Raw genomic sequence first — 21,138 nt, 5'->3', positions numbered from 1 at the left:
GAGTTAATTTTAAAGAGTAAGTTGGCAGTTTAAGATAATTTGCACAAGATAGAGTTGGTGACTCTCTCTGTCTCTCATCCCTTCTCTCTCTCAAATCGAGAAGGTAGATTTTCAGAAAAACGATCGAAAATGGATATGGAGGAGAAAATGGAGTAGGTATGGCTGTCGGGTTAGTCACAGGACAACGCATCTGTTGAAGACTCGGTGAGAAGAAGACTAAAGCCAAAAGAGTCCACACAAATCTCCAAGTCGTTATATTTTCATTAAGGCTAAAACAACCATTTTACGCTAAAACTAAGTGTTACTATTCCCGTGGCATCCCTCTTTTGTATATATCTTTAGGTTTAAGATATTATTTGTAGAATTGGGACCAACTTTATATTGTGTATGTTAAATTATTTTTTATTTTAAAAGTTTAACTCAATAGAAAGAGCCAAAGAGAGGTAAATTATTTATTAATGAGATCGATGCAATTACTTCTTAAAGATGAAATCTTCAAGAGATGGAGCAAAGAACTGTGACACAGTTGATGACTTGCATGGACGAATCTCTAAGACTTGCACATTCAGTTGATGCAATTATACTTGCTATATTACATAAGGAACATTTGGAAGAAGTGATGTTATTCAAAAATGGCTGATTTTATTTCTCGCTTTTCAAATTTCGTCCTTGAGGACAAGGACGTCTTTAAGGGGAAAGAAATGTTACGAGAACTTCTCTCCTTCCAAACTCCCGCATTTCTCTTTTACCAAAGCCCAAAACCAAGAATGAGTGTTAACTCAATCCCCTTGGAACGTCAAAAGAAACCCTTTGTTTCTTCGACTTTGGGATCCCACTACTCCCTACATTCAATATTATGATGGTAGAATAGGCATATCATATCCGCATACCCTAACTTAACATCTTATCCCCAGTAGACAACCTACCCTTAATAGCAGCCCCACAACAACAAGGAGGAGTGTCTAGGAATAGCAAAGGAAAACCTTTGGTTCCTTTCTTATCACATGTACACAAACTTCACTGAATCCAACACTTCATCAAGCTGAATTCCCTATAGTCAACAGTAATCATGCGCATTTAGCAACCAAGTTCTAAATTCGTAAAAAGCAAATTCATAAAACATTGTGTATCATAGTAGTGAGCTTTTGACCTCTTGCCCTTTTTGGAGGTTTTCTTTTTCTTCTTCTTTGTTGCGTCTTACTGAAGCTGTGGAAAGCAACAAAAGATGTTATAAGTAATAAACACACCGAATTTATGGACTAAATTATCTAGTGTAAATTTACGAATTTATGGACAGAATTTAGGTGTAAATTTTACCTGAGTTAGACAGTCTCTTTCATATTGTTGAAATTCTTTAAAGCTAACCTAAAAAGGTTTGAGGCAGTGCTTGCACTGCCACTTACCGAAAGTGGACCATTCGGATCGCCTATTCTTCTTATTTTTTGGTGCGGAAGGTGTCATGACACAAATAAATTTGACAAAGATGAAACTATCCTCTTTAGCAATCCTATGGCTGAAGGCAATATAACTCAATTTAAGAAACCAATTGCAGCTTTCACTTCCACTTCAAATCATTGTGTCCACAAATCCTTCTTAGTTGTCTATTTTAATTTTTCCATACCAACTAAACATACTGCCAATGGACAATTTGATCTTCACAACTATATATACTACCATATTTAATTATTTATATCTATAAAGCACATGGAAACAATAAAGCAAAAAAGTTGCAGTGAAAGAAAACCAAATGTATAAATTAAATGCACCAGTATTGCAAAACATTGAATATAGTTTTTTACAATTTTCTTAAAAGACAATTGAAAAATATCGAGAGTACATTCATCTAATTATTTCATTATTTCTCTTCCCAGGAAGCATGTGGACAGTAGAATGAAGGAGCGTTTTATCTGGAAGATTGTGCCATAATGAAGGAGGGAGCTGTTGGCTTTACTAACATCATATGAAAAAAATGAATTTCAAACTTTGTATTTGAAAGGTCTAAATTCTCTCACAATCAATGAGACTTCTTTTGTTTATTGATATTGTACTATGCTAAATTTACACTTCATCCACCCATCCCTTTATTTGACTCTTGAAATGCTCTATTTGTTGTTTAATGTACTTAAAAAATATATATATATGCTCTACACATAAGTGCATACACAAAAGGTAAACATAAATCCCATAATCCCATAAGTTCTCTCAAAAACAAAAGAAAAAAAAAAAAAGGTATATATTCTCAACACATTTTTAAGTTTAAAGTTTAATGTGTAATAAAATATGAAGAAAAAAAAAATGACGGTCCAACTAGGGTCAACCCAACAGGCCGGTTTTGGATTATGGAGCCACCGACCCGTAATCCTTCCACTGCCAGGAGCGGGAGGTAGACGCTGCTCTGTAACCAGCCTCACGCAGAACCCTCCTCTCTAGGAGCCACGTTACCCAGAGCTTTCGCACGGATCACATGGCTCAGCTCTTGGCTTGGAACGGGCAGGCCAGCAAATGGCCTCCAGAATCCGACTAATTGGGCTGGGCCAGAGTCCCATCATATTAGTACCCCTTCTCAGGTTACAGGCTTGCGTTACTAAGCCCGGTGAACGTTCTCCTCTCTCTATCGCGTTATAAACAATAGAAATTTCTCGCTTTTAACCGATGTGGGATCAAGGCACCTTGTATTAGCTCTGGCCGAAAAGTAGTGGTGTTCGGAAATTGTTGCAAACTGAGTCATTGCCTTGTCAGTAATCATAAACAATGGCCACAAACTTGCTTCAGAATTCCCTCTTTGTAAGTTCTTTTTATATTACTATTATTATTTTATTTTTTGAAGGGTTTTTGTGCATAGAATTATCAAAAAACTGTTTATCTAGTATGGGGTTTGCCCCCTCCCCACCCCCACCCCCTTTTTTCTTAAGAATTTACCTTTATTCATCCAAGAAAAATCTTGATTTCGTGCGGTGAATTACAGAATAAAAATTAAAACTAATACTATTTAAATATAAAAACGCACAACTTAAATTTGTGGTTTTAAGCCTCAAAAGCTATTGAGTCAAAAAGAAACAAGTATTCCTCATTTTGAAGAATAATTATAGGAGTTGTTCATGTTAAACTTGTGATACACAGCTTATAGTAGTGGTTTGCATACTTTTTAGCTAACCGCTAATCGTAACTGTCAAAACAGTTAGTAAAATTCACTAACCGCTTATGCAGTTAACCAGCGGTCAATAACACTACTAACTGCTAACTTAAAAAAAAATAAATAAATAAATAAAAAAACGACCTCGTTTTTATGGTAATATGATAATACCCTACTACATACGACATAATTTATATAATTTTATATATATTTAAACATAAAAACAACATCATTTAATGTATTTTTATATATAAATATAATATACATAAAAGCTATTAACCATTAGCCATTTTTTCAAAATTTAAAACCACCCGCTTTTTGGGCCCAAATATCACTACCATACAGTCGTTGTTATTGTGGCTGCTGCGTCTTACGGTCTTACCTATAGCGACAACCAATGATTCCTAGGTTCTTTTTCTTTTGGGGAAAGTCCACTTAACCCCCTCAAACTACCACTCAATTGACAATGTCCCCCCCCAAACTTTCAATTGTGACAATGTCCCCCCCAAACTACCAAAAATTGTCAATGTTCCCCCCAATGACAAAATTACCCTTAGTAAAATTTTTAAAAAAAAAGAAAAAAAAAAACTAAAACTTCTAGAAAAAACCTAAAACTAACAAAAAAGAAAAGAAAAAAAAAATCCAAACGATGGCCAATTTTTTTTTTTTTTTTTTTTTTTAAAAAAAAATCAATTTTATAAGAAAAAAATTAAAAAATTTTCGATTTTTTTTTTTTTTCATAAAAATTGAAAATTTTCGTTTTTTTTTTTTTTAATTTTTGTTTTATAATTTTATTTAAATAAAAATTTACGTTTAAAAAAATAAAATTTTCGTTTAATAAAATGAAATTTTTTGTTTTTTAAAACTAAATAAAAAAATTAGTTTTTTTTTTTTAAGAATAAAAATTTCCGTTTAAAAAAAAATAAAAAATTTTGTTTAAAAAAAATTGTTTTTTTTTTATAAATATTATCTTTCAATTAAAATTTTTTGTTTTTTAAAAAATCAATTTTTTTTTTTGACTTTATAGGGGTATTTTTGTCTTATTGAGAAATCTATATGGGCATTTTTGTTCTATGGCTAGTCTTGGGGGGAACATTGACAATGTTTTGGTACTTTGGGGGGGACATTGTCACAATTGAAAGTTTAGGGGGGACATTGTCAATTGAGTGGTAGTTTGAAGGGGGTACGTGGACTTTACCCTTTTCTTTTTCATTGCTAAGGTAGTAAGGTTTGTGTCGCTTATCCTGAACCACTGCTCTTTTAGTCGTTAGTGGCGGAGCTGTCAAACCCACCAAGTTTTCTGGATCTTAGCAAGAGGTGTTTGAAAATACTATTTAAGTAAATTGGAATATAAATATATAAATTTCTTAGATCAATAGTTAGCGTGAAAATAAAAATTAACATCCAGATCAATAAAGAATTGAAAAAAATACAAAATGAATTATTGATTTTCAGTGTCACATTATCTTAAACTCCAAGTTATATAAAAGTTGTATAACAATTTACTAAATAACATTTCTCATTTATTATATTTTGATTTCAGCCACAAACAACTTGTATTAGGCCATAAACTAAAGGTGCGTTTGACATTGCAATTTTATAAACAAAAATTACGATTTTAAACTAAATCGTAAAAAGTAAATTATTTGGGATTTCGTTTTTAAAAAATTGCGATTTAAAAACTCATATTTTATTTTATTTTTTCAAATCGCAACAAATAAGGTATTTTTTGAAAATGTATAATTTTAAATACTAAATTGTGATTTTAAATGCTAAACTGCAATTTTGTCAAATATTTAACTACTTATATTTTTAAAAATTACGTATATTTTAAAATGGCTAGTGTCAGAGAGCCAAACAAATGAACTCATAAAATTTACCAAACTGATGTGGCAAAAGGTTTTAAATTAAAAAATGCAATTCTCTCTCTTATTTATCACTTACGATCTGTCACGTCAATTTTAAAAAAAAAATTAAATTCATTTGTTTAGTTTCCTAACAATCCTCTTTTAAAATTACTATTTTTAAATCACAAACCGAAAGCGACCCTAATGGGTGAGAAGAAATATGAAGTCATTTTCGAGACACAAATCACCTTCATTTCCTTGGCCCCTAATAGAACTCAAAATACCAAAAAGTAAATTCACATTTATTGCCACATAAAATATATGAAATATGAATATATCAATTATCTGAATTGGTAAGATAAAAAGTTAAAAGGATAGCCCACATGACTGCCTGACATCATCCAGACAAAAAAAATTTTGACTACAACTTTTTATTAAACTTGGAAGACTTTCAAATACTTCTGGAAGTTTAATTTACAAGTTTTCAATTGACCAACGACTCATATGATATCCTTTGCTCATTACCCATGCTTCATAAACAAAACAAAAAAATCTGGTCGTGGTCTCATTGGTTGACCAGACCAGCTTTTAGGAACATTAGCACTAGTGAATAAAATAACTTGTTTATGTGGCAATTTGAAAGTGATCATCACAATGATTTACAGTTTGTTTGTAAACTTGAGCCTACACTACAAAAAAATAGATGTTTTTTGACATGGCAAACAATAACTTATGTTTGCCACGTTAAAAACTTTTGACGTGTCTAAGCAGACACGTCAAAAAAAATATTGTTGACGTGTCTTATTTAACACGTCAAAAAGTTTTGACGTGTTAAACTAACACGTCAAAAGTTTTTGACTTGTCAATTTGACACGTCAAAAAGTTTTGACGTATCAAATTAACACGTCAAAAACTTTTGACGTGTCAATTCCACACGTCAAAAACTTTTTTTAATAAAAAAAAAAAAATTAACATTAATTTTGATATAAACAAATATGCATTAAAAAACAATTAATGTTAATTGGCATAAAAAATTAATTTTTATTGTCATTAGTATAAATTACTTAGTATATATGTATGCATGCGTGTGTATATATATATATATATGTATGCATGCCAATTAATATATAAATATATGCATGCATAATCATTCTATATATATATTGTGTACCAATTAATATAATTATTACATGCAAGCATATAATTCAACCATTTCATTAATATTAATTTGAACATCATATATATATATATATATATATATATATATATATATATATATATCATGCATGCATAAATTGATCAGTCTAGTAATATTAATATGATAGCTAACCATATTATTTTTGTAAAAATATATAAAACATACTTGATACATTTATTTTATAAGACCCGCAAACCTCATATGAACTCGACCAACACAACATATGTGGTCAGTTAGTTGATACATCTAATTATCTATACATCTAGAATATTAATTTATTTATTCTCTAATTAATTTTAATTGGATAGAGTAAATATATGATAGAGTAAATATAATTTTAATAAAATTTAAATAAATAAAATTTATAATAATTTAAATAAGATAATATATATATATATATATATATATATATATATATATATATATTATAAGTTTTTGACGTGCCACACATGGCACGTCAAAAACTTTTGACGTGCCATGCATGGCACGTCAAAATGTTTTGACGTGCCATGCATGACACGTCAAAAAAATATTAATTTTAATTTTATATATATATGTATATATATATCAAAACTAATTTTAATTTTGATATAAAAAAATATGTATTAAAAAACAATTAATGTTAATTGGCATAAAAAATTAATTTTGATTGGATAGGAAAATTATAGTTTATCATATTAGTATAAATTACTTGGTATATATATATACCATGCATGCATAAATCGATTAGTCTAGTAATATTAATATGATAGCTAGCCATATTATTTTTGTAAAAATATATAAAACATACTAAATACATTTGTTTTATAAGACCCGCAAATTTCACATTAACTCGGCCAACACAAATATGTGGTCGGTGAGTGAATACGAGCCCGTTTGGGAGTGCGATTTCAATAAGTGCGATTTTAAAAATTGCGTTTTTAAAATCGCTACTTTTTAAAATCGCACAAACGTTTGGTAAAACATATTAAAAAGTATTTTTTTTTATCAATTGAGTGTTTTGATAACATTAGCATATAATTGCGGTTTCATGACCAAATTACCAATAAGGATGAACAAGACAGAAAAAAAGAGAAAGGAAGGGTTTTAAATATATTTTAGGTGGGTATTCTTGGTATTTTTTTCATTTCCGTTATAAAAAAGGTAACTATTGCGCCAAATATCTTTTTAATAGAAATCGTGATTTTGTTTTAAATTCGCAATTTTTCAAATAAGCACCCTCTAATCAGCTTATGAAAATCGCAGATTTTTTTGCGATTTTAAAATTTGCGTTTTTAAAATCGCAATCCCAAACACCCTAAAATTGCGATTTAGTTTAAAATCGCAGATTATTTTTTAAAAAACGCACTCCCAAACGCACCCGCATCTAATTATCTATACATCTAGAATATTAATTTATTTATTCTCTAATTAATTGTATTTGTTTTGTATGGATAAAGTGTTATATAAGAGGAAAAAATTATATGATAAAATAAATATAATTTTAATAGAAATAAGATTTTATTATATAATTTTAATTAAATTTAAATAAATATAAATTATTATATTTTTAATTATATAATATAATGAAATTAAATTAAATATAATTTATATTATTTTTTTGACGTGCCACACAAAGCTTTTGACGTGCCATGCATGGCACGTCAAAAGGCTAATAAAAATTATTATTTTAAATTCTTTTAATTATATATATCAAACATATAAACGATATTATATGTATATATATATATATATATATATATACACGTACATGCATAATCATATCAATCTATTAATATTGTATGATATTTAATATCATATATATGATGTTAATTATCCTATGCATGCATAATTATTTTATATATTATATACCAATTAATATAATTATCACATATAAATCAACCATTACATTAATATTAATTAATACATTATATTATCATGCATAAATCAGTCTAGTAATATTAATATGATAGCTAGCCATATTAATTTTGTAAAAATATATAAAAAAATACTTAATACATTTATTTTATAAGATCCGCAAACTTCACATGAACTCGGCCAGCACTAAACATGTGGTCGGTGAGAATACATCTAATTATGTATACATCTAGAATATTAATTTATTTATTCTATAATTTATTGTAATTGTGTTGTATGGATAATGTGTTATATAAGAGGAAAAATTATATAATAGAATAAATAATGTGACGTGTCTAACCAGCACGTCAAAAAAAATAAATTGTTTAGTTGTAAATAATTTGTTAATAATTGATATAAAAAATATGTATTAAAAAATAATTAATTTTAATTGGCATAAAAAATTAATTTTCATTGGATAGGAAAATTAAGTTTATCATATTAATTAGTATAAATTACTTGGTATATATGTATACGTACGTGTATATATATATATCACATGCATGCCAATTAATATCACATGTATATTATATAATTAATTAATGTACACTAATTAAACATAATCATGCTATATATTAATGTATGCCAGGAAATGTGGTTAGATCATACGGTTAGCTAACAAAGGTGGGGTGATGATATTTTGTTGTTATTAGAATGATAATTATAATTATTAATGGTTATTATATATATATATATATATATAGAGAGAGAGAGAGAGAGAGAGAGAGAGAGAGTTTTTGACGTGCTGGGTTTTGGCACGTCAGAAATTTCTGACGTGCCAAAACCCAGCACGTCAGAAATTATTATTGTTCCAAATTTTTTTTTTAATTGGTTTATTTTCTGTGTTGATTATATATATATATATATATATATATATATATATATATATATAGTTTCTAACGTGCTGGGTTTCGGCACGTCAGAAATTATTACTGTTTCAATTTTTTTTTTTTAATCTGATTTATTTTTTATTAGAATGATAATTATAATTAGATATTATAATTATTAATGGTTATTATATATATAACCATTCTGATCTGAATGGTTATAGACGTACGTCTATATATAACCATAGATAACCATTCTGTTGATTATATATATATATATAGAGAGAGAGAGAGAGAGAGAGAGAGTTTTTGACGTGCTGGGTTTTGGCACGTCAGAAATTTCTGACGTGCCAAAACCCAGCACGTCAAAAAATTATTACTGTTTCAATTTTTTTTTTTTTTTTTTTTAAATTGGTTTATCTTCTGTATTGATTATATATATATATATATATATAGTTTCTGACATGCTGGGTTTTGGCACGTCAGAAATTTTTGACGTGCCGAAACCCAATACGTTAGAAATTATTACTGTTTAATTTTTTTTTTTTTTTTTTTAATCTGGTTTTTTTTTTACGTGTAACTTTTAGCACGTCAAAAATTATTTTTGCTAGGAAAAAAAAAAATTTTGACGTGTTAATTATAGCACGTCAAAAATTTTTGACGTGTTAAATGTTAGCACGTCACTAAAAAAAAAGGCGGGATTTTTAACTTTTTTCCCTCTTTTTCCTATCTTCTTTCCCTCTTTTTTCCCCTTTATAATTCTTTTATATATTTGGTCATTTTTCTCTCATTTCCAGACTCAACTCTCTCTCTCTCTCTCCTCTCTCAATCTCCCTAGCTTCTCTCTGCAGCCGGCCAGCTCCCTCTAGAAGGAAGAAGAAAAAGAAGAAAAAAAAAAGGAGAAGAGAAGTAGATCTGCAAAAATAAAAAATAAAAATAAAAAAGGAAAAGGGAAAAGAGAAGAAGAAGAATAAAAGATAAGAAGATTTTTTGGGTTTGGGTTTTTGATTTTTCAGGTTGATTTTTTGATTTGGTTTTTGATTTTTGAAGATTTTTTGGTTTTGAGTTTTTGAAAATGAAGGAAAGAAGAGAGAGTAAGAAAATGGAGAAAAGAAGAGTGCTGGGGGGGGGTTGGGGAGTAACGAAAATGGAGAAAAGAGAAAAGAAGAAAGAAGAGAGAGAGTAAGAAAATGGAGAAAAGAAGAGAGGGAGAGAGCTGGGGGGGGGAGGGGGGGGGAGTAACCAAAATGGAGAAAAGAGAAAAGAAGAGAGGAGAGAGCTGGGGGGGGGGGGGGAAGACAGCTGACCAGCGTGTATATATATATATATAATTTTAATTGAAAAATAATTTAAATTAATAAATTTTTTAATTTAAAAAAAAAAATTAAAAAATTATTTTAATGGCCAAAATTTTTGACATGGCAAAACTGACACATCAAAAAATTTTTGACGTGTCAATTTTGTTACGTCAAAAATATTTTTGACGTGGTAGTGTTGCCACGTCAAAAACATTTTTGACGTGGCAAAACTGACACGTCAAAAATATTTTTGACGTGGCAAAACTGACGCGTCAAAAATATTTTTGACGTGGCAAAATTGACGCGTCAAAAATGTTTTTGACGTGGCAACACTACCACGTCAAAAATATTTTTTTGACGTGTTACTCCCGACACGTCAAAAGTTTTTGACGTGTCACTGTAGACACGTCAAAAATCTGGGATTTTTGACACCCACCCTTTTTGACCGTTGATAAACGTCAAAAACCACATGTCAAAAGAGGTTTTTGACGTGTCAATACTATTGACACGTCAAAAACTCCTGGTAAAAAATTATCACCATTTTTGTAGTGCTATTTCCATTTTGGAGTCTCAAGCCCTTTGCTATTAAGGAGGCGTGACAATTCATGCTCTTATATAGGGTTTGAATTGTGTCGAAACATATATATAAAATTATATATGAATTTTAATTTGACATTTTTAATTAAACGGGTTTTACTCCTCAATCCTAACATCTTAATCTCACATTGGATTCATATTAGATTTGCATATTGTGTAAAAAATTAACATTTATATCGTATGTTGAGATATGTGTATAAGATTATATACATAAAACTCTAACCCGATTTATTTAATTAAATGAGTTAAACATTTCAACTTCAATTCACTAATTTCATTTCAAATTCGCGAATAGCTACAGTTAAAAGATTGCTAGGAATTTTTCTTAGTGCGAATATAATCCCAGGACTGTTTGGTGGGAGCACCTCTAGACATTGTTCTTGTAAAAAAAAAATTAAAATTAAAAAACAATCATATCTGACTAGAAAGTCATGACCACTTTTTTTGTTTCGCTTTTTTGGTTATCTTTCTTCTCCCCTTTCAGCTAAAAGTTTGGGCTGGCAAAATTGATTTATGTGTTAGGTCGGTGACAATATGGTTAATGTACTAGCTTATTTTTGTCAATTTGAACACGACATGTTTATTAAACGGATCATAAACGGATCCATTTAACATAAACTTTAATCCTAAAACTAAGTGACGTATTCATGTAAGGGTTTGCGGATTAATTTATCAACCCTAAATTAAGTTAAACTCAAAATTTACTTAAAATAAATAAAACGTGTCAACCTACGAACCAGTTTATATCAAAACCAAACACAACACGTTTATTAAATGGATCATAAACAAATTACTCATTTATAATACAAACTCCTTTAAACTAAACCATATCTCAAAATAACGTATCATAATCGTATCGAATTGTCAGATTGCGAGTTAAATTGTGGAAACCAGTAAAAGTGATGACTTGAACACAATGTCTTATTTCATTGCTTTGCTCACATTGGTCCAACGAAGTATTGCCCTCATCTTGAATAGAGTCGGCAGCCTAAACCGACAATTCATTTAATTATTGTGTTTTTTTTTTGGGACATGCCCTTGTCTAATAGAACAGGATTCTCTCTAGTCCATTATGGATTGGAGAATATCTAGTTCATGTTCAGGATTTCTTTTTATAAATCTTATGACCACAAATGGGGCACATATTCCATTAATAAAAATAATAATAAAATATTATTAAAATTTTTTTTTAAAAAAAAAATAATAAATTAATAAAAAATAAGAAAAAACAAGGGGGGTGGCCGGCCACCCCCATTTTGGGTAGGGGTGGCTCAAGCCTCCCCCAATGTCCAGCCAGGGGGTGGCCGAACCACCCCCATGGCCTATGGGGGTGGTTCGGCCACCCCCATCTTGCGAAGCCACCCCCAGACCAGCCAGTTTGGGGTGGCTTCGGCCACCCCATGGCCCTTGGGGGTGGTCGAACCACCCCCAAGGGCCAACCTTTTTTTTTATTTATTTTTTTAACTTGGCCCTTGGGGGTGGTTTGGCCACCCCCCATTTGCAAGATGGGGGTGGCCGAACCACCCCCATAGGCCATGAGGTGGTTCGGCCACCCCCTGGCTGGACATTGGGGGTGGCGCACCCCCCCCCCCTACCCAAAATGGGGGTGGCCGGCCACCCCCTTATTTTTTCTTATTTTTTATTAATTTGTTTTATAAATTTTTTTCTTAAGTTTAAAATAATATTTTATTATTATTTTTATTGATGAGATATGTGTCTCATTTGTGGCCATAAGATTTCTGAAAAGAAATATTTGCATAAACTGGATATTCTCCAGTCCATAATGAACTAGAAAGGATCTTATTCCTGTCTGATATGGACATAACACAAATATGTCAAGGTGGCTTTAATTGTGCGGTCCAAAATAACATTGACAGCTCTTTCTTTCTTTCTTTTTTTTTTTCTTGAGAAAAGTAAACCTATATATATATATATATATATATATATATATATTGGGTTTAACTTAAAAAATCGAACTAGTGACCCTTATCTATACTTTTCAACCACAACAAAATTTATAATTATTTTTACTAAACATTCGATTAAAATAATGTCTTTCTAAATTATTGGAAAATTGTAATATATTTTTTGTCTCACAAAAAAAAAAATTAAAAATGCTCATACAAACCAATTTTTAAAATTGACATATGTTGTTGATGCTATTAAAAAAAATGTGTTTTTTTTATCCGTTAAGGACAAATGTCTAGTTTATAGGAAATTTCTTAGGAAATTTTTGTCTTAATATTATGAAAGAAAATATGTAAGAAGCACATATTATTAAAAAAAATATATGTGTTTTTCACATGTTAAAAGACATATTAAGCTTTTAGTGACGGGATTTAATAAATTTTCCTACAACCCAATTTATCAAAAAAAATTTGTCCAAATGTAAATATACAAAAACCTTTAGTTAGGCCCTTTTTTTTTTTTTTTTTTTTGTAACCAATGGCATTGCAGATATTTGGCTGCAATCCTTGGCGACAAAAATAGGTGGAAACTGCCGAAGAAAATAGAAGTTAATTACATGTATTATCCATCAAGCTCTGAATAATGAAGACTTTCTGTGGACAAAAAGGAAAGAAAAAAAAGAAAAAGAAAAAGAAGATAGTGACAGCCGTTGCAATCCGAGGTCCCACTTAATAATGGAAGTTGAATCCTCCATCATCGCAAAAATAGATTCCCTCACAATCAAGGAGACTTCTTTTGTTTATTGATATTGTACTATGCTAAATTTACACTTCATCCACCCACCCCTTTATTTGACTCTTGAAATGCTTTATTTGTTGTTTAATGTACTTAAAAATATATATATATGCTCTATATTTGTTAGGGGTGTCAAAAATTACCGGGAAACTGGGGTCCCGGTTCCGGTTCCGATTTGAAAAATTCAAAAACCAGGTACCTCGGTTCCGGTACCGGTTTTTACCAGGAATACCGGAACCGGGTTTCCATTTTATTTAATAGTATATATATATATTTTACACTTAGGTTTAGGTTTAGGGTATTTTAAAAAATTAAAATTTTATTTCTAAGGCCCAAATAGGCAAAAACATTGATTTTTTAGGATTTTTGGACTTTTTTAAGTTTATTTTTTAATTATTTGGAACAATCACAACAAAGCCCATTTAATTTAGAAAAATAAACTAATATTTTTAAAAAAATGGGCCAACTTATGAAAAAAAAAAAATTGGCTTATTTTAGGCCCAATACCTAAAATAAACCCAAAAACCAATTTTTTTAAAAAATCGGTTACCGGAACCGGGCAGGAATCGGGACCCCGGTTAACCAGGGTCTTGGTTCCGGTTTTGGCCAAAAATCGGGAAACCTGACCGAGTTGACACCCCTAATATTTGTGTCACTTATCGGATTTATGTTTTACATTGAATATATATAAGGGATTTATGTTATATATATATATATAAGTGAAAAAAAAGGTATATTCTCAACACATTTTTAAGTTTAAAGTTTAATGTATAATAAAAGGGTTAAATACTCCATACCCCCTTAGGGTTTTCCAACTTTATTTTTCCCCCCTTGTGGTTTCATTTTTATCACAGGAAGTTCTTATGGTTTTGATAGTGACCAAATTAGTTCATCCGTTAGTTGATCGTTAGAACTGACACGTGGACCAATCAGACGTCGACACGTGGCACATAATTAATTTTTTTAATGAATAATATATAATGATTAAGTGAAAAAAAAAAAAAAAAAAAAGGTATATTCTCAACACATTTTTAAGTTTAAAGTTTAATGTATAATAAAATATGAGGAAATAAAAAATGCCGGTCCAACTAGGGTCAACCCAACAGGCCGTTTTGGATTTTAGGGAGCCACCGACCCGTAATCCTTCCACTGCCAGGAGCGGGAGGTAGACGCTGCTCTGTAACCAGCCTCACGCAGAACCCTCCTCTCTAGGAGCCACGTGACCCAGAGCCTTCGCACAAATCACATGGCTCAGCTCTTGGCTTGGAACGGGCAGGCCAGAAATGGTCATCCAGAATCCGACTAGTTGGGCTGGGCCAGAGTCCCATCAAATTAGTACCCCTTCTCAGGTTACAGGCTTGCGTTACTAAACCCGGTGATCGTTCTCGTCTCTCTATCGCGTTATAAACAATGGAAATTTCTCGCTTTTAACCGATGTGGGATCAAGGCACCTTGTATTAGCTCTGGTCGAAAAAGTTGTGGTGTTCGGAAATTGTTGCAAAATGAGTCATTGCCTTGTCACTTTGTCAGTAATAATAAACGATGGCCACCAACTGGCTTCAGAATTCCCTCTTTAGTAAGTTCTTTTTATATTACTATTATTATTTTATTTATTTTTTGAAGGGTTTTTGTGCATAGAATTATCAAAAAACTGTTTATCTAGTATGGGGTTTGCCCCCCTCCCCCCACCTTTTTTTTATTTAAGAATTTACCTTTATTCATCCAAGAAAAATCTTGATTTCGTGCGGTGAATTATAGAATAAAAATAAAAACTAATATTATTTAAATATAAAAACGCACAACTTTAATTTGTGGTTTTAAACCTCAAAAGCTATTAAGTCAGCCGCGTCCGAAGAAACAAGTATTCCTCATTTTGAAGAATAATTATAGAAGTGGTTTATGTTAAATTTGTGATACATGGCTTATAGCAGTGGTTTGCATACTTTTTGACTAACCGTTAACTGTAATTGCCTAAACGATTAGTAAAATTCACTAACCGCCTATGCAGTTAACCGGCAGTTAATAACACTAATAACCGCTAACTTAAAAAAAAAAAAAAAAAAAAAAACGATATCATTTTTATGATAATATGATAATACCCTACTACATACGACATAATTTTTATAATTTTATATATATTTAAACATAAAAATGACATCATTTAATGTATTTTTATATATAATTATAATATATATTATATTATATACATAAAAACTATTAAGGATTAGCGATTTTTTTAAAACCTAAAATCACCCGCTTTTTCAGCCCTAAATTATCACTACTATACAATCGTTGTTATTGTGGCTGCTGCTGCGTCTTACCTATAGGCTATAGCGACAGCCAAGGATTCCTAGGTTCTTTTTCTATTTCATTGCTAAGGTTTGTGTCGCTTATCCTGAACCACTACTCTTTTAGTGGTCAGTGGCTTACTTTGACCAGCAGTCAAACCCACCACGTTTTCTGCAAGAGGTGTTTGAAAATACTATTTAAGTAAATTGGAATATAAATATATAAATTTCTTAGATCAATAACTAGCGTGAAAATAAAAATTAACATCTAGATCAATAAAGAATTGTAAAAAAAGAAAAATGAATTATTGATATTGATTTTCAGTATCACGTTATCTTAAACTCCAAGTTATATAAAAGTCGTATAACAATTTACTAAATAATATTTCTCATTTATTGTATTTTGATTTTAGGCACAAACAACTTGTACTAGGCCATAAACTAAAGGTGTGTTTGACATTACATTTTTATAAACAAAAAATACGATTTTAAACTAAATCGTAAAAAATAAATTGTTTGGGATTTCGTTTTTAAAAAATTGCGATTTAAAAATGCATATTTTCTTTTTCTTTTTCAAATCACAACAAATAAGGTATTTTTTGAAAATGCATAATTTTAAATACTAAATTGCGATTTTAAACGCTAAACTACAATTTTGTCAAATACTTAATTACCTACATTTTTAAAAATTATGTATATTTTAAAATGGCTAGTTCTAGAAAGCCAAACAAATAAACTCAAAAAATTTACCAAACTGATGCGGTATGAGTTTTTAAATTAAAAAATACAATTCTCTCTCGTTTATCTACCATTCACGGTTTGTCACATTAATTTTTTTTTTTTTAAAAAAAAATTGAATTTATTTATTTAACTCTTTATCTGTCCTCTTTTAAAATTGTTATTTTTAAATCACAAGCAGAAAGCAACCCTAATGGTTGAGAGGAAATATGAAGTCATTTTCGAGACACAAATCACCTTCATTTCCTTGGCCCTAATAGAACTCAAAATACCAAAAAGTAAATTCACATTTATTGCCACATAAAATATATGAAATATGAATATATCAATTATCTGAATTGGTAGGATAAAAAGTTAAAAGGATATCCCATAGCCCACATGACTGCCTGACATCATCCAGACAAAAAAACTTTTGACTACAATTTTTTATTAAACTTGGAAGACTTTCAAATACTTCTGGAAGTTTAATTTACAAGTTTTCCATTGACCAATGACTCATATGATATCCTTTGCACATTCATTCACCCATACTTCAAAAAAAAAAAAAAAAAATCTGGTCGTGGTCTCATTGGTTGACCAGACCAGCTTTTAGGAACATTAGCACTAGTGAATAAAATAACTTGTTTATGTGGCAATTTGAAAGTGATCATCACAATGATTCACAGTTTGTTTGTAAACTTGAGCCTATTTCCATTTTGGAGTCTCAAGCCCTTTGCTATTAAGGAGACGTGTATAGGATTTGGATTGCGTCAAAATATGTATATAAAATTATATGTAAATTTTAATTTAACATTTTTAATTAAACGGATTATATTCCTCAATCCTAACATGTTAATCTCGCATTAAATTCATATTAGATTTGTATATTACGTAAAAAATTGACAACATTTATATCGTCTGTTGAGATATGTATATAAGATTATATACATAAAACTCTAACCCGATTCATTTAATTAAATAAATTAAACATTTCAACTTTAATTCACTAATTTCATTTCAAATTCGCAAATAGCTACAATTAAAAGATTGCTGGGAATTTTTCTTAGTGCAGATATAATCCCAGGACTGTTTGGTGGGGGCACCTCTAGACATTGTTCTTGTAAATAAATAAATAAATAAAATTAAAAAACAATCATATACGACAAGAAAGTCATGACCACCTTTTTTGTTTTGCTTTATTGGTTATCTTTTTTCTCCCCTTTCGGCTAGAAGTTTGCGCCAGCAAAATTGATTTATGTGTCAGCTTCGTGTCAATCTAGTTAATGCATTAGCCTGTTTATGTCAATTTGAATACGACACGTTTATTAAACGTGTCATAAACAGATTCGTTTAACATAAATTCTAACTCTAAAACTAAGTGTCATATTTGTGTAAGGGTTTACGAGTTAATTCATCAACCCTAAATTAAGTTAAATTCAAAATTTACTTAAAATAAATAAAACATGTCAACCCGCGAACTCATTTATATCAAAGCCAAACACAACACATTTATTGAATGGATCATAAACAAATTACCCATTTATAATCCAAATCCCTTTAAACTAAACCATATCTTAAAATTAGGTATCGTGATCCTATCCAATTCCCAGGTTGCGAGTTAAATTGCAGAAACCAGTAAAAGTGATGACTTGAACACAATGTCTTATTTCATTGCTTTGCTCACATTGGTCCAACTAAGTATTGCCCTCATCTTGATTCCTTGAATAGAGTCGGCTGCCTAAACCGACAGTTCATTTAATTCTTGTGTTTTTTTTGGGGGACATGCCCTTGTCTGATATTGGACAAAACACAAATATGTCACAAGGTGGAAAATAACATTGACAGCTTCTTCTTTTTTCTTGAGAAAAGTAAACCTTGAGAAAAGTAAACCTATATATATATTTTATGAAAAAAAAAAAAAATCGAACGAGTGACCCTTATCTATATTTTTCAACCACAACAAAATTTATAATAATTTTTACTAAACTTTCGATTAAAATAATGTCTTTCTAAATTATTGGAAAATTGTAATATATTTTTTGTCTCACAAAAAAAATTAAAAACGCTCATACAAACCAAATTTTAAAATTGACATATGTTGTTAAAGCTATTAAAAAAAATGTGTTTTTTTATCCGTTAAGGACACATGTCTAGTTTATAGGAAATTTCTTAAGAAATTTTTGTCTTAATATCATTAAAAAAAAATATGTAAGAAGCACATACTATTTAAAAAAAAAAATATGTTTTTTTCACATGTTAAAAAATATATTCAACTTTTAGTGACAGGATTGAATAAATTTTCCTACAACCCAATTTATCAAAAAAAATTTGTCCAAATGTAAATATACAAAAACCTTTAGTTAGGCTTCTTTTTTTTTTTTTTTTTGGTAACCAATGGCTTTGCAGATATTTGGCTGCAATCCTTGGCGACAAAAATAGGTGGACACTGCCGAAGAAAATAGAAGTTATTTACATGTATTATCCATCAAGTTCTGAATGATGAAGACTTTCTATGGACAAAAAGGAAATAAAAAAAGAAAAAGAAGATTGTGACAGCCGTTGCAGTATGAGGTCCTACTTGATAATGGAAGTTGAATCCTCCATCATGGCAAAAATTTACCAAAGAAAAATTGATGATCCAAGAAGATGGTCATTTTTTTGGGTGAGAATTTTCAACAACTTGTTATTTGGATTGCCAGAAAACAAATGTGAAATTTTTTTCATAAGATTTACATGTCTAAGCAAATGAACGAACAATCCAAACACATGATACAAGAAGGTGGTCATTTTTTCGAATTAGAATTTTTAACAATTTGTTATTCAGATTACCGGACAACAAATATAGAAATGTTTTATAAGATTTACATGTTTAAGTAAGTGGATGAACAACCTAAAATTTGTTTAGTCCAATGAGTGTACATCATTTTAACTCTCTCACATTTACCGTTTGAATCGTTAGCGATCCAAATAGTGATATTTATAAAATCTCAATCCTCCCTTAGAAGAGAATGCAAAGTACAGTAAAGAGATGATGGTAAAAAGTTGATGCTGGGGACAGTGCTGATTCACCAAGGACCACCACTCTCAGATATACTCAAAAGCTCCTCCAAATAGTCTGCCCCTAAATCCTCAAACACAACCACATTTTCCACCCTCTCCTCCTCCTCTTTCTTCTTCTTACACTTTGACTTCCTCTTCATAGAGTGCCTCCTTTTCAACTCCAAAACCGGCGAGCTCCCCTCCTCATAACCATACTTCATCTCGTGAAGCGACTTGTAAACTATCTCGGCCGGGAAATTGAGAACCGCCAACGAACCCCGCAGCGCAAATGCGGCTTGATCGTAGGCCAAAGCTGCGGCCTCGGCCGTGTCAAAAGTTCCTAGCCACACTCTCACTCCACTCCTGGAAGAATCTCGAATCTCAGCAGCATATTTCCCCCAAGGCCGCTGCCGAACCCCTCGATAGGAAACTTCTTCCTTCTTGGGCTCCTCCTCTTCAATGTTGGCTCTCGAATTCACCTCCCCATGGTCCCTGGCCAAGACCCCAAAGAGAAGCATTTCTTGGGAGTTATTTTCATTGAAGGGAAGGGATTGGTTTTCGAAATTGTACATGGAATTGGTGGTGAATGAGGAAGACGAGGAGGAGAAATCGGAAAATGGGTGGTGAATGAATGAAGAATCCATGGTGAAATTGATCATGCAGAAAATATTTGAAAGGATAGGGGGTTTATATAGGCACAAAGGGAGGGAAATTGACAGGTTTAAATAATGAGGAGGAGGAAAGATACAAAGTGGGTGGTAAGGATGGAAAAAGGGCAGAATTACATGAACATTGGAGTGCCATTACAAAACTGTCGTAATTTGTGGGCCATAGGGAGTGTTAGAAGCACGTGAGTCAAAGGATCTTAGAGCATGGCGGCTAGGTCAGGCGAGAATTTCAGTGTGATGTCAGCATAATTATGATTCCACGATTCCCATTGGACGGCATTGTCCACTTGCACTGGGCAAACTCTTAAGCCTGTTTTGTCCTTGTCATCTCCCAATCTGTGGATTGTCACAGCTGATAAGTCACGGCCATCTATTAATTGCCAACTGAAATTTCTCTAGTAGTACTTAACTCACTCTAATAAGTGGTAAGTATTATTTTTTATATATTTTAATTATTTTACTAATTTAAGAATTTAAATATTAATTTTTTAAAATCTCAAGAATATTAAATGGCATTTGTTAATTATTAGAATATTTGAAAGAAAATTTTCTCCAAATTAATTTAGAGAAAATTTGTGATAATAATTTGAAAATAATTTGTATCCTTAATTGCCAATATGAAGTTGACACTACAATAGAAAAGTCCCTGGTTGGAAATTAACTCATTACAATAATAATAATAATAATATTACAGCGCATTAAAAGAAATGCCGGCAAAAAATTCCGGCCTGTATTTGTGCCGCCCGCAAATAACGTGTTGGGATAAATAAAAGATGATGCATAAATTCACTACCAGGAAATATTAACAATTATGAACGCATGTTTTTTTTTAAAAAAAAAAAAAATTATCAATGTTTAACTTAGTTGTTGATGGATTGTGATTCCTTTAAATTATTTAAAATTAAATATTCTCATGTTATGAAATTA

General features: G+C 30.7%; 2 non-coding genes and 1 pseudogene across 2 annotated transcripts; all 3 read right to left on the bottom strand.

Moving 5' to 3' along the window:
• Nucleotides 1-2,291: 2,291 nt before the first annotated feature.
• On the bottom strand, nucleotides 2,292-2,595 carry LOC148587914 (signal recognition particle RNA). Its single transcript, XR_015909840.1, has one exon.
• Nucleotides 2,596-14,571: 11,976 nt separating this feature from the next.
• LOC148587913 (signal recognition particle RNA) lies at nucleotides 14,572-14,876 on the bottom strand. Its single transcript, XR_015909841.1, has one exon.
• Nucleotides 14,877-19,454: 4,578 nt separating this feature from the next.
• On the bottom strand, nucleotides 19,455-20,208 carry LOC132172464 (ethylene-response factor C3 pseudogene; annotated as a pseudogene).
• Nucleotides 20,209-21,138: the final 930 nt, after the last annotated feature.

Source organism: Corylus avellana, chromosome 1 (genome assembly GCF_965113065.1).
Source record: "Corylus avellana chromosome 1, dhCorAvel1.hap1.2, whole genome shotgun sequence".
Lineage (NCBI taxonomy): Eukaryota > Viridiplantae > Streptophyta > Magnoliopsida > Fagales > Betulaceae > Corylus > Corylus avellana.
This window is presented reverse-complemented; position numbering and strand designations above follow the sequence as displayed.